The 12,005-nt window shown below is 38.3% G+C and overlaps 1 protein-coding gene across 6 annotated transcripts in view; it reads left to right on the forward strand.

The window, feature by feature from the left end:
* RBMS1 (RNA binding motif single stranded interacting protein 1) overlaps positions 1-2,673 on the forward strand; it is a 197,432-nt gene extending 194,759 nt beyond the window's left edge. For all 6 annotated transcript variants that reach the window (XM_075070167.1, XM_075070168.1, XM_032782072.2 and 3 more), the window contains exon 14: positions 149-2,673. The gene's annotated coding sequence lies outside the window, so the exon portion shown is untranslated. The remainder of the gene's footprint in view (positions 1-148) is intronic.
* Positions 2,674-12,005: the final 9,332 nt, after the last annotated feature.

The following is a 12,005-nucleotide window of genomic DNA, read 5'->3' on the forward strand; positions in this document are numbered from 1 at the left end:
CCATGATCAGTTGTCAAGTATGTACATGGGCTCACTTGGTCCTCTCAAAACTACATCTGAGGTAAGAAACAATTTAGCTCATAGATGTCTACAATAGAAGACAATGCAAAAGTAACTCTGCCCTAGCTCTGACTTTTTTATGTTACAGATAACCAGTGTTGATCTTGCCTGGAGAAGGGTGCAAAGGCTGAAACAATCATGGATTTTACTGATCAATTGTGCTTTAGAAATTATTGACAGTTTTGCACAGGTTCTTGAAAACATTATTTATAATGAAATCAACTAAAACTATTTTTGCTATAAGTTCTATAAGGTGCATAAAAATCCTTAAATTCATCTAGTAGCTGTTCCTGTGAACAGGTTTATTTTAGTAAGAAAATTTTTATCAAGTGTTGACGCAATTTTTTTTTTTTTTTTTAAATTTCTGGGTATGCACAGATGACCACAAGACTTATTCACGTGCATGGCAGAATTTGTATTTTGGGTTCTTTTGTTTGTTTTTGTTTTTGTTTCTTTTGTTTTGTTTTTTTATTGTATGAAATGGGTTTTCTGACGTTTAAAATAGTAAAACATCTAAAATGATGATCTGTGCTTGCAGTGTGTGTGTGTTGCTACAGTGCAGTGTTGCAGTTAGTGTCTGTTCTCTTAGCTTTCTGTTTTTCTTTTAACGTAGTGTGAAGTGTCTTATCCTTTTCTATAAATTCCAATTTGCCTTAAATCTTTCATGCTGTAGCTGTTTCAGTAAGTAGTCCAAATTAACGGTGTAGAATGCTTTGACCAAATGAGCTGGTCTATTATGCCTTGTAAAGCAGCAGCATAGGGCTTTTAAAAGGTAGTCAGTAAAAATTGCTGAAAATTTGGCTTTTTTTAATGTGTAGTAAGTGTTTTTAATGATTTTTTCACATAATATGTAAGGTAGTGAAATGCAAGAGGGGAAAAATGTTCTGTGTGAAACACATTTTCTGACTGGGGAAATTTTAATAGGATAAATTGTTTGTAAGGCCATATGCCAATAGTTTCCTCTGATAGTTTGAATGATTTAGGAACTCTGCTGTATGATGCAATGTAAAATCTTTTTTTGCCTTTTTTCATAAACTAACTTGATGTTCTAGTTTTAGTGTAGGTAGAGGGGGGAGTTTGGGGTGGGAATATCACAGAATGTTTTTGTCCTTCCTTTATACTAATGATAGTGCTTTAGAATGATGATTGTGCTGAGACCTAGCAAACAGAAAATTTGCTATTACAGCAAATGGCAAAAGCTAAGAACTTGTTTGCAAACATAAGCTGAGATGTAAGTAGACTCATAATTGATTGGGTACTAGCTCTCTATAGTAGGTAAATAAAAATAAAAAGACTTGGCACTTTTAAAGGTAACTTTACCAAAGAACAAAGAGCCAGTAACCAATAATTCTGATTTGTCTCAGCATTACGTCTTCTGTACTCTTTATTTTTGCCGGACCAGTTTGCGGTTAGGAGAATGTGCCTTTTTTTGTACATTTACATTTAGGTTTTATAATTTTAATTGATGTATGGACACAAAAAGCATGAAGGAAGATTTGGATCCAAGCAGTGCCACACTTTACATCATCACTACAAGTGTTAAGTGTAAAGAAAACCAATTTTGAAACTATGAAATTCCTGATTCATAAATACACAGTTATTTGTATTTTTACGTATTAGATAAATCACTGCTATTAAGCTCTTTTATTACAATGGCATATGTTTTAAATCAAATGATAAATTAAGTTGTCTTCCAAAACTGTGTACTTGTCTGGTCAGCTGTATATGATCAGTTATCTACCTCAAAGTTTATTTCTTTTTGTACTGGGACAGGTTGCTGGCCCTCCCTGTTTCCACAGACCAAATCATCCTAGCTCAGGAGCTAGGGCTAAGCAGTTACTTCATTCAAGTATTTTTTAGTTTTTAAATTGTGTGAGTATTGGAGTATAGATGTCAGTGACATTTCATAGTTTCAAAAGTAAATTGCTGCTCTGAGAAGTGTAGATTCTAGTGAATTACATAGTCATAAAAGATGTTTGTTTTTTCTTTTAAAAAAAAAAAAAAAAAAAGTTGTGGTATTATTGGTTCTATGCTCCCTGGAATATTACTGCTTTGTAAAAGTCCAGACCTCCTGCAGCACCTTCCCTGTATCTGGTATATTGCCATTCTTGGATCTCTCACTACTTGATATTTTGCATTCGTTAAAATTGCAATATAATAGCTGTGTTAGAGGGAGGGAAGAGCTGCTGCTGGAAATGTCTGAACTAAGTGCCATACTCATTGTCTGGGTAAGATTTGGGAAATTTAACCTCTGTACATAAAGAAATAATCAGTTACTTAAACATCACATAGTAGACAGCCATTAAATTATAAAAAAAAAAAATTAATTTATGAAGAAAGACCTTTTGTACAGATTGAAAAAAAAAAAGATTTTCATAGAGATATCTATATGATCAAGAGAGTTAATTTTTTATTTTTGTTTTTCTAGTGCCACAAACTTGCCAGTGGTAACTTATTTGTCCGGTTCAAGATAACTCTGTAGTTTTGTTTCCTAGGACTTGTTGTTAAACGCCAAAAGACATTTTTGAACTGTACATTTGATTAGATTGTTAGCTTTTTTCTGTTTTATTTCTTTTGAAAACTTTTGAATAAAAAAGATTGAAAAAATGAAAATGTCTTCTTTCTCTTCAGTTCTGACTATATTGAAGAACTAATGGACCCCAAATAGCTTATGGTGAAACTTTTTAGTGTTTCTTCATGTTGAACCTCTCAAATTTCGATTCCGCTTCTCAGAGGCTCCCCTTCCCTCCCAAATGTTTAATTAAAATGGAATTTTAGCTTTCTCAAACTACAAGTCATTTGTTCTTTAAGAGAAAACAGGAAATGATTTATTATAATAGTTTTATCAAATATCTGATTTGAATGTGAGAGCTATGCCCTTCTTTGCCTCAATCCAGGCCTACACACATAATGGTAAATTCAGGCCTAGCTTTCTCCATTAAAAAGTCTGCAAGCAACATGGGATTTAACCGTTACAGTCACTAGCATCATACTGCTGCATTAAAGTGCTTTGCCAGGGCCAGCTGCTGTGAATTAAATTGGCTGAGGATGTACAATCCCAGTGAATTTTACTCAGCATTAGCATCACTTCAGTGCAATTGTATGATGTTAATTGGTCATCTTCAGCCTCAGTCTGAAAGAGAGGTGAAAAAGAAAATATACAGAAGGACACAAACATATTGATGTTCTAAAGAGGTTTCCCTCCAATTGTGCTATTTGTAGCAAGCGGTGCTGTCCCATATGGTGTGTGTGTTTGTCCTGCCCCAGAATTAAGGCTTCTAAACCAAATAACTTACTGCAAAACATTAACTGTTTCCCCCACCCAAGCATTAAATAGCCAAATATCTAAAATATCGCTGTTTCTGGGATGTTGTAGATATGGTGTGAAGCAGACTCACTATGCTCTAGACATTTTTGTTACTTTCCTTGTCCTTAATATAATATATAGGGCTCCTATAATATATGGATCTGTTTCCAAGGAAAGGAAAAATAACAAAAAATCGCTTTTATATACATACATACATACAGATGTAGTGATAGCCAGGATGCTGACAGCACGATTTTTCTCTTTTGGAGCTGATCAAAGGAGCTTTGAGTTCCGGTTTGTCTCCAGGGGGAGATGATTTTGTTATTTTAGACGTACGTAATAAAATAACATCCGTAAGTACCAATTCCTCTTGCATAAATGAAAAGACTGGACTATACTGCATACTAATTAAGGATAATAAAATTTAGAGAGACCCGTAAGTGAACATATACTGTGTTTACTGCTTTGTCGAGCTGTTCATGTAAACTGTGGCTCAACAATTCACCCATCTAAAATTAAATGAGCATGAAGATTTACACAAATTTGTGAGAGACCATATTCCTCTTTTCTATCCTTAAATTAATTGGAATGAATAAGTAGTATTCATATATTCAGATACGAATGTTCTGTTTTATTACCAATTTTATATGGCATCTTATTAGCTTTTCTTTTTAGCACTATGATGCACTTTAGCGCTTTATTATACAATCAAATGTATTTGAAAAGAATATCAATGGTTTCTGGCTGGCTGGTGAATATGCCACACAATATATCACCCAGTCTTCAATAATACAGATCTCTGTATCACTGGCACTCGGGAGGCCAGCGTGCCATACCCCCTCACACAGGCTTCTTAACAAAAGAAACATATGCACTTTGCGGGATATTTAAGTATTAATTCATCTGCTGCTTTGGCCATGTCCATCACCATCACCATACACACCTCTACCAAGGTTCCGGCGTGTAAAGGGCCATTATCCCTCACCCCTTAAAACCTGACTGGGAGGGAGCACACTGTGACCTGGCCCAGTTGGCCGGCACTTGAGTCCCACTCCACATTGAGCCACCTGGCAGCAACTGAGCCCTCACCTGTCGGCTAGCAAAACTACAGCAGAAAGGTGCCGGGGACCCTCGAGGTCTGGGAAGCAGGAAAGACCTCACCAGAGGGCTTCAGGCTGGTCAGCAGAGAGAGTAAGGTAAGGAGAGTGGGATGGGAGGATGAACCTGGTAGGAGGGGCAGGAGCTCTAGTAAGGTGCGGGAAGCGGGGACTCAGGCTCCTGGAGGGTTGGGCTGTTGTGTGTGGGGGCTTTGCCCCCCACAACTCTTCCAGTCCTGTTCCTCATGCTCTGTATGCAATATATTTTAAATACACATCTAAAACTCAGTGTATATCGCACAATTATATATATTATTATATATCGCAAAATTACTGAAGCAGAGCTCTGTGTAGTTCAAAACTGGTCTTTCACCAACACGTAACAGGTCTCTTGTTCAAAAACTGACTTAACTGACCATTGAACACAATTTTGCTTTGTTATTTTGTAGCTTATTTGCCAAGATGCTGTTAGTAAACCCATGTTCTCTATTGTTAGCTAATTTAGTATTAGTTATGAAAGTTCTGTAAAACTACAGTTTTATGCAACTATAATCACATGCTCACTGAATAACACTTTGATCATATCTCGTGGTGGTAAATTAATAGGAAAGGAATCCTATTACTGAGAATGTTGGACCAAGACCTTTAAGCTCTGTTTCGAGTTCCCAAAACTAATTAGATTGTGTTGCCTAGTGTTGCTAGACAAGGTCTTTCTCAGTTCTGACCTGGGCTTCCCATTTGAGTTACAAAGATTTATAAATTTGATGTGAAAAGCAAAGTATCACAATGTAACTGGAATACCAATCCGAATAATATGCTTAAGAATGAATTGCATGATGTTCAGCAGGTTTCTGAAGTTCACTTATTAGGGCCTGGCTAAGAGTTGAGCCATTTTGGTTATACATCTTCTCTTGAATGAATCTGGATCTCAAGTTGGTATTACAGTTGGCTTAGCTCCTGAAAGTCTTTAAAAAATCATTTCAAGAAAGGTAAAGTTTTCTTAGTTCTGTTGGCTTTCTGTGAGCTCCTACATGACTCAGGTGTTTCTGAAAACTTTAATCACAGTTTCCAAGAGTTACTCATTTCCCCAAAAATATAAATGCTAATGGGATAGGAAAAAACCTTTATTCCTTGATAAAAGCAATGGAAACAAAAGTAAATATGAGAATCTTGAATAAATAAATGGTTAAACTAAATATCACTTTGAAAAGATCTGGCCACTACTTTGTGATTCATCTGCAAGACATCCACAGTATGTTGTGCTACACTTTGAGAAGGGGATTTGTTTTGTTAATTCTTCCTTTTTTAATTTTCCTGTGTTTGTATGATGTCTCTTATGGCTAATTTACTGCTTAGTCTTCAATCACAGAAACCAGTGGTGCTTTTCATGTATATGTGGTTTGTCCTCCCTGTGTGTTTTTGTTGCTTGGTTGAGTGTCTGTTTTTGGAAGGATATTTTGTTTGTTGATTTTGCTAATATTAATTTAGAAATAAGTGGGGTTTTACAACAAATAATACTGTGAATATATTTCTTTGGTGTTTTTGTATACTTACTTTGTATAAAGTTAAGACAAACAAATGTGGATACAAATAAATTGAATCTTGTTCAGATAAAAATGCTATTCGTGTAATTAACTTTACAAGAACCAAATAATAAATGAGACGATTCCAACGCTGTCCACTACTTCTACCTAATCGGTAGGCCACCTCTCCAAATACATCTGAGTTTGATGTATGTATATCTAACATACTGGCCAGGACACGTTAGCATCTTCGGTGAAGACACAATCTGCCATTCCCGTTACTCCAGACTATATCAGAAAATTCCTTTGAACAAGTTGCAGATGAGGATCTCACAATCAGATGCCTCGCTTGGAGACAAATGAGTGAGGCAGTCCTAGCTACATTCTAGCATCCTCTTTGTTGTGGTGCTTGTGGAGGGTGTCTCTGTCAGCTCTTCTGAACACTAGCCCTGATCCTGCCTCCTTTCCCCTTCCAGCTCAGAGCTCTCACACAAAAAGGAGAGTTGATTTGTGCTGAGATAGCTCCACCATAAGACATTAGCAGTAATTCTGTACTTACTACTAAGCCAAAGCCATGACATTGCCTCCTCCAAAAACCTTGACAATAGCTAACTGAAAAATATCCAACATCTGAAAAATGGATCCCAACCACAAGCAATGGCACTGTATGTAGCTGTATGCGCCACATACATTCACTACACTTGTTCATTCTGCCCTTGACAGCCACTCTGGAATTATCTGCAAACCTTCTAATGCATTGGGATACAACATCCAATCCTCTGCTGTCCAACGATGTCTTAATGTGAACAAGCTAGCATGTTATTTGGTGGTCTTTAAGCCATACATGCAATTACCTCCCAAATACACTAAGAGAGCTTGCAAAACTAGCATACTCCTTTCAAGTGGGAAAGCGTCAGTTTTCTAGCCAATGGATCCTGGCACTGATTAACACCAAACGAGGCTGAGCTGCTTGGCTTTCTCACTTGACCATTTAATTCTGCCCAAAATATGGCTAGAATATTCAAAAACAATTCTGTCTAGTAATTTCTTTTGCAGCTGTTAAGAAAATGAACTATGTCAGAATATCAAAGATTTAGGGGCATGAGTGGCTGAAGGGTCTGGTAGTAGAACTAGGAGTCTTTACCTTTCAGGTGACAAGTTCACATCTAACCCTCCTCAGTAGTAGCTGAAAGTCATTGCCAGCTGCTAGCCATGCAGTGCAGTGGCTTATATAAAGAGTCCATTTCCTAGCAAATGAGTGGCCACATCACATCACACTATATTTGGATCTTTTTCCCCCAGTCTCAGCGGAAAAGAGAATTGGTGACACGAGTAGGAGACTGAAGGTGGTGTTTTCAGAACAAGACTGAGGCACAGTTCAAGCTATCAATCCTGCCCCTTTCAGCAGCATTAATTTACTTAATATATTAGAACCACAGTTAACAAATCATTCTGAATTCTGCTATAGTTCATTAACCTGCCTTTAGCCAATTAACAATTCATTCCTCCAACTAATTTACTGTGAGAGTGTCACAGACTTAAGGAATTAATGTATTTGTTCCCTAACAACTTCCACATTCAGATCCTCTAGCTTACTCTGAACAGCACCTTATTCCAAGTAGCCTCATTGTTTTACAGGCATTAGCAAGGGGGAAATGGAATCTGAAACAACAGACTAACTCTTGCTCCCATTTACTCTGCACTTGTGCTGGCGCAACTTTACTGAGCTTCCAGGAATCACGCCAGATTTACTTGACCAACTTGTTCATCTACTGGTTATATTGAAATTGTGATACACTTTTGGGTTGCATATATCCGTAAGCTACATCTAGAAAGGGTTTGAAATGAATGGAGTTAAACACTGGTTTAGAGAAAGGCAGCTGGAAATAGAGGTGCCCAAACAGGATCATTTAGCACGTGGATCAAGTTGTCCCACATTGCATATTCTAACTATTTGGGGTCAGCAGTGGCAAATGACTTTGTCCCTCGTTATATAAAGCTTTCCTTAGGAACTGCTTGTAGAAAAAATAGACTTGGCTAATTTTATCTAGATTTCTATGTATTTATTAATATTCCATGCGTGGCAATGCAGTAAGACTATTATTCAAGTGGAATTGTAGGAGTACGTTTTCAGAGAACAAAATTTCACTCGTCTCTTAAACAACAGAGTGAATTAATTTCAAACATGCTTTAGAAAAGCCAGCCTGCCCTGGAAAAGTAAAAACGAAAATAAAAGATTATCAACTGTCATCATCTGGGCACTGGCCTGAGTTCCACACCTCCTTTTAACATCCCAGCCTCATATGGAATATTTCAAGATGCAAAAATGACTCCAGCTGTCAGTAGGAGTAGCTTTCACATGTGACTGGGTGGGAAGCAGCTTGTCAATGAGATGGAAGCCGCGTGGTCTAACAGATGTAGAGTGCCACATGCAACTTGTATCATCACTTTTCAGAGAAGAACCAAATGCCATCCTGAACCACATGTGAGACCAAATCATCTTAGATTCCAAGACTAGAAGGGACCATCGTGATAATCTAATCTGACCTCTTCTATAACACAGGCCACAGAACATCCCCTAAAAATTACTCCTAGAGCTTATCTATTGAGGGGGGGAAGGGGAACAATCTTGATTTAAAAATTGTCAGTGATGGAGAGTCCAAGACCCCTTGGTAAATTGTTCCACTGAGAAAATTTTACACCTTTTCAGTCTTGCTTCAACTTCCAGCCCTTGGATTATGCTCCACTTTTCTCTGCTAAACTAAAGAGCCAATTATTAAATATTTGTTCCCAATGAAGGTACGTGTATACTGTAATCAAGGCACCCCTTAACCTTCTCTTCATTAAACTAAATAGGCTGAGTTCCTTGAGTCTATCCTTATAAGGCATGTAGTGGTGTTTTGTTTCGTTTTAAATCCTTGGCAGCCTGAGTTTCTAAAGCCTCCTATGTCCAAAAATGTGGTTTTAAGCTTCCCCTTTCTTTTACAATGCACCTCCCTAACATTTGCGCTACTCTTTTTTCCAAGGATAGCCTTATAAAAAGGAAGTGGTAAGATCACAACTCTGACTTAAGAGTGAGATTACACCATGCCTTTCACTGGAAGAAATGTAGCACTGAGGCTTCACCTCATAGTACTGAAATGCTGGTGAAAATTCATCATTCAGTTACAAAAATGATTTGAACAGTTCCAGCAATTCTTTTCCTGAAAATGTTTTGCAGATGAAAAAGTCACCAGTCGTGCCTGAGAAAACAGTTGGCTACAAAAAGAACACAGCACTGTAACTTATGAGTCTCATCTATTCCAGATGGTGATCATGTGACCAGCCCTACTGTGTCCAGATATGGCCCCTATAGAAACTGTAGTGAATTTACTAAGCTTGTTTGATGCCCTGCAGGACTAAACACAACCATTTCAAATGATCCTCTGTACCCAAGTATCTGGGGGGAGGGAGTGTAAGAATGGTGTGGAATCTTGCTAACAGCAGTTTTGAGAAAAGGAAAAGAGAGGTGAGGGTAATTCCCTTGAACAAGAGAGAGTGCCGGGCTTTATTTTATTTAACCACTAGAGGGCATCTTCATTTTATTAATAATCAGTTGAATCCCATTCTCTGTATGTGCCTAAGATATTATATTTATAGGATTGTCATTAAAAGAATAACTTTATCCAGCCCCTGAAAAATACACCATAACTTTTCACACTCCCAAGATTATGATTTTTCCATCACAAAGAAAAACAAGTTTGTCTCGAAAGAGAAGAAACCTTTATCATTTTGATCTGAGAAGTGAAATACACAAAGCCAGCTTATATACATCCAACTGGATGCTCTTCTTATAATGCGTGCCCATCATGGGAATGGGGAGAGGAAGCTGAATAGAGTAACTAGGAAAAAAAAAAGTGAAGCTGCTCACAGGTGGGGGTGGGCAGAGGAGGGAGAAATACTAAACTAGCTTCTCATTTCAGGGTGTTCTGGGCACATAAGACAATTTGGCACCATTGGCTTCTTATAATAATCTCAAGTTGAAGGGACCCCCAACAATCACAAAGGATTTAACTCACAACGGGTCTAGCCAGTTCTTTCAGCTCCATGAGAGAGCTGTGAAAGTCAGCCATTTCAGCCCACGGGATCTGCCTATCTTCTCTCTGGTTTTCACTCTTGGGGACAGGCAGCTCTTGTTTTTGCTTTGTCTATAATTTCAAGTACCCAAAAAACTCGGAGTGTAGCTCAGTCAAAACCCCCATGTTTTGTGTTGTCAGGGAACAAGCATGTGGCTCATACAGATGCTTTGAATGTTTCAGTACACACAGAAGGAGTGAAGAGGTTGTACAGAAAATTTAAATCAGGCAAATTTTACATGGTTTCTGGTTGTGTGTCAAACACCTCTCACTGCTCTTCTCTGCAAACCACTATCAAAAAAATAAGAGCTGGTTTCCTCTCCAGATTCTTAATGGGGAAAAATGTTTTGTCTTGTCATATTGTATATGATTAAGACAAGGCAGTTTGAACCAATGAATAAGCAACAGCACAGGCTATTATGTGTTCAGATCCTGAAGTCTTTATGCAGGCCAAACCCCCATGGGACCAATGGAAATTGACCTGTGTAAAGATTTCAGAATTTAACCCATAAACATTGAAGAGAGTTGTGTATGGCTGTGAACACTGTGGAATGTCCAACAGTAAAATACACTGTATGGGGGAAAGTATCAGAGGGGTAGCCGTGTTAGTCTGGAGCTGTAAAAAGCAACAGTGTCCTGTGGCACCTGATAGACTAACAGACGTATTGGAGCATAAGCTTTCGTGGGTGAATAACCCACTTCATCACCCACGAAAGCTAATGTTCCAATACGTCTGTTAGTCTATAGGGTGCCACAGGACTCTCTGTCGCTTGTATGGGAAAAGCGCAAGATAAGACCAATATCCTTTTTTCACCCACACAGTCCTATTCTTGGTCCTGGAATACCAAAACCATCTTGGAAATTTCTGCCAAGCTTTCTTGCTTGCAAGCAATTAAGTGACTTGCTTCTGGGCCTGTTCAAATTGCAGGGTACAGACAGAGAACAACCTGAGCAAGCCAGTCAGCGTATGCCCCCTCTTGAACAGAAAATATAAAATATTGTAAAGCCTGAAATTTAAAGCTATTATTTTGCATACACCCCTGACCTCAGGCTGTTTAGTTCAAATGACATTTTACGTTAATCCATTCATATATGTCAGTGCACAGTTAGAATTTCAGGACTATGGGCTGCTTTTTGTTATATTGATATCTGTGCTAGCTGCACAAAATCAGATATTGCTTTAGTAAGTTATGTTGATAGTAACATTAACAGTCTGGTGTAGAAAAAGGAAAGGAGTGAGATTCTCACGTATTTTTAATTCATCCTGATGGTGCCACAAACGTTTTTAGTTAGCAATAAAGTGTCATTGAAGTGTATAGGGTTGTGCAGACAAGTGTACACTGAAAGTGGTGCAAGCCACAGAAGGAACCACCTTCACTGGATTTCAGCAGTCTCCCAATGTCAAATAACCTCCAGGCACATATAGTAAGTTAAGACTGAGATGTAGCAGCCTCACCTCTCTATTGCAAAGCAAGGTTAAGTGATTAATCCTGGATTTGGTAGCTGAAAACAGATATGTAGGGCTTGATCCTGCCTGGAATTGAGGTTCTCTCTACCTAAGGAGTGCGGCATCTGCCCTTTGGGACCCAATCTCCTCTGTTTCATAGAAGTCAATAGGGGAGAACCTGTGCAGTTGCACAGTTTAGTCCAGGGGTTCTCAAACTGGGGGTCGAGATCCCTCGGGGGTCGTGAGGTTATTACATGGGGGGGTCGCAAGCTGTCAGGCTCAACCCCAAGCTCTGCTGTGCCTCCAGCATTTATAATGGTGTTAAATATATAAAACAGTGTTTTTAATGTATAAGGGGGGGATCACACTCAGAGGCTTGCTATGTGAAAGGGGTCCCCAGTACAAAAGTCTGAGAACCCCTGGTTTAGTCCTTGGTTACCTTAAGGATTTGGTTTA

Source organism: Chelonoidis abingdonii, chromosome 10 (genome assembly GCF_003597395.2).
Source record: "Chelonoidis abingdonii isolate Lonesome George chromosome 10, CheloAbing_2.0, whole genome shotgun sequence".
In the NCBI taxonomy this organism is placed as follows: domain Eukaryota; kingdom Metazoa; phylum Chordata; order Testudines; family Testudinidae; genus Chelonoidis; species Chelonoidis abingdonii.